At 48.6% G+C, this 3,094-nt stretch overlaps 1 protein-coding gene across 1 annotated transcript in view; it reads right to left on the reverse strand.

Annotated features, from left to right (window-relative positions):
- FLT1 (fms-related tyrosine kinase 1) overlaps window positions 1–3,094 on the reverse strand; it is a 174,945-nt gene that overhangs the window by 35,053 nt on the left and 136,798 nt on the right. The gene's annotated exons all lie outside the window — the stretch shown is intronic.

The following is a 3,094-nucleotide window of genomic DNA, read 5'->3' on the forward strand; positions in this document are numbered from 1 at the left end:
AACATGCGCCCCTCAACCCTGGGTAGCAATTAGTTTCACCACAGAGAGGTGGTTGCCAAGTGCAATAACAAAGTTTGAGGTTTCCTTCGTGGTTCCCGTGGTATGTTATGTTCTAATGACTGCTACCACATTTGTTTGTTTCCTTCACCCTTGAACGAAACCACTAGACTCAAAGGGGCAAGGACCATGCCTGAATCTTCCCAGAACTTGGTGCATGGGGCATCAGGGTCCCTGTGCATTAGTACAGAAGGGAGAGGTGCATTGGGGAGTTTGTGAGATGCTCAAACCAAGTCTCTTACAGTCCTAAGTTAACTGGAGGGGCCCGTGGGATACACAGCTGAACAGTGCTCTGTGAGGAGGCATCTCCCCCCTTTTTCGATCAGTGCTTCCTTCTGCATCTCCAGGACACAGGTAGCTGACTCCAACCTGTCCAGTAGGAAACCAGTACCCCTCAGTCGTGGTATGGCAGAAGAAAGAGTGAGCCAAAGAAGTCCCCTTTTGTTCTTTGGGGGCAGAGCTGTGGAGTAGGGGAAGCCAACAAAATGCTTCTGATGAAAATTAAATCCTGGTTCTGTTCAGTTCAGTCGCTCAGTCGTGTCCCACTCTTTGCTACCCCATGGACTGCAGCATGCCAGGCCTTCCTGTCCATCACCAATTCCCAGAGTTTACTCAAACTCATGTCCATCGAGTCAGTGATGCCATCCAACCATCTCATCCTCTGTCGTCCCCTTCTCCTCCTGCCTTCAATCTTTCCCAGCATCAGGGTCTTTTCAAATGAGTCAGCTCTTCACATCAGGTGGCCAAAGTATTGGAGTTTCAGCTTCAACATCAGTCCTTCCAATGAATATTCAGGACTGATCTCCTTTAGGATGGACTGGTTGGATCTCCTTGCAGTCCAAGGGACTCTCAAGAGTCTTCTCCAATAACACACTTCAAAAGCATCAATTCTTCTGTGCTCAGCCTTCTTTGTAGTCCAACTCTCACATCCATACATGACTACTGGAAAAACCATAGCCTTGACTAGATGGACCTTTGTTGGCAAAGTAATGTTTTTGGTAGTCAGTGTTAATTTAACACAGCACCTCTGGCCCCACTTCTTTCTCGGTCTGTTCTGATAATGTGTTTTCAGTGAGCTAACTTTCCTCTCTCCCTCCCTTCCTTCCCAAAGGACACAGTTTGTTATTTGTTAAGATTCCTGGAAAGTTTGTTATGAAGCTCTCCTTGTCCTCATCCCACTGGAACCTTTATACTTGCATGCACAACTCCTCTGTATCAAAGTGTCCTCACCTGCCTCAACTTAGAGTCTTCCACTGCCCACCCCCCAGCATCCAGTAAGGACGTGGGAAGAGCTCTGTCACATGTCATCAGAGGCGTCTCCCTGCCTGGGTCTCACGGGGATGCTGGTAAGATGACACGCCTCCCCGGGTCAGAGGGGTACCTGTCGTGCTGACAGAGATCCTCCTCCCAAGGCATGCTCGTGGGCCAGGATACAGTCTCTGCTTCCTTCTTCAGATCAAAGTGTCCAATAAATAGCGAAATCAGGGCTTCTCTCTTACATACAAGAGTGTCAAGTGGACCCTGAAATGGGATACGGGAAGCACGCTGGCAGATGCCTTCCCCAGATTTGTAAAAATTGGTGTTTTCTGATTAGAGGCTTAATCTTTGCTTTCATAGGGTAAAAGAACACCTTTTTTTCTGCATCACCTTCTATTGTCTCCTATGAAAATTGTCCTGAGCCTGAAACAGGTAAAGAGCATCTCTGTCTTGGGTGCCTGTCCACAGACTCCTGTTTGTCTGGGGCAGGCCGCGTCTTTTTCATCCCCACATCTCCAGCCCCCACGCATTCCCTTCCTTGTCAGCACAAAACACTTCCCGTCTTCCAACGGGAAGGTGCCCTGTCGGACATGACGTCAACTTCTGTGGGTTGAGGACTTTGCCCTGACCGGTGAGAACGAGCCTGTTCTCACTTGACTTCCTTCAGATTTTTCATTTATTCTCTTGGAAGTTGACTGTCGCCTCGTAAAACAGCCTGAAGCTCTTACAGGCTCTTTAATCGTCTGATACATTGCGGTCTTCTGGCGGACCCACAATTCCAGTGTCAGGGGAGCCCTGCCACGCTGGACTTGACCTCGCTTTGTCCTTCTTTTCCCTTAATCCTCCTTGGTGCTACCTGGATGCCACTAGCTAGCTTGGAAAAGTGCTGGGTCATTGTTATGGAATGGAATACTACCGGGATCTCCTCTGAGAGGGACTGGTTAGGGTCCCTGGACATGGAGGGTGGTTGGGGAGAGCAGAGCAGCCTGGAGCTGAGCCCTTCTTGGCATCCAGGCTGGTTTTCCAGGAGGCAGAAGCAGCCCAGGCTCAAGCCACTCACCAGATTTCAGACATCCTGTGTGCTTTCCCATGGTAGGTAATTCTGACTTTATCTTCCAATGGGAAGATCCCCTGTTTGACATGATCTCAACTTCTGTGATAAATATACAGGAGTTGAATTTTCTCCCAGCCAGCTTTGGTGAGGAATCACTAATAAAACAAGTTTCTTTAGTTCTAGATTCCAGGAATTTCAGTGGTAGCAATACTCTGGACCCAACCCCAGCCCTGTCTGTCTCTCAGATGCTATCAATTCCAGCTTCTCTCACCAGGGCTGCGGGTTGTAACCCAGAGGGAAGACACAGCTGAAATCAGAAGCCATTTGGTCTGTGTGTTTCTCTATATTTGTAACCCATTGTTACTCTCGCATCAAACCAACTTTTCCTCTTCATCCATCCAGACATTATTTTGGTTACTTTCACTTGTCAGACGTGACTTCAGATTGTTCTGTTATCTACTTGGCTTAAGAAACACATCTTGGCCCTCTCTGCTCCCATAGAAGTGGGGCGAGGCTTCCCCTGGCCCTTGGAGCCATACTCGGCACTGAAAGGCCAAGCTGGTTTGTCTGACACACTTACTCTCACCCGTCAGAGACACTCTCATGCCTATCAGCTGAATCATTGCATCTGGCAACTCTGGGAGGGAAGAGAACTATAAGATCTCTAGCAAGGAGCATCTTCTGAAATGGGCTTATCTAAACCCACAGAGCCCTGGGGGGAATTCT

This window comes from Bison bison, unplaced genomic scaffold (genome assembly GCF_000754665.1).
Source record: "Bison bison bison isolate TAMUID 2011002044 unplaced genomic scaffold, Bison_UMD1.0 scf7180017864299, whole genome shotgun sequence".
Lineage (NCBI taxonomy): Eukaryota > Metazoa > Chordata > Mammalia > Artiodactyla > Bovidae > Bison > Bison bison.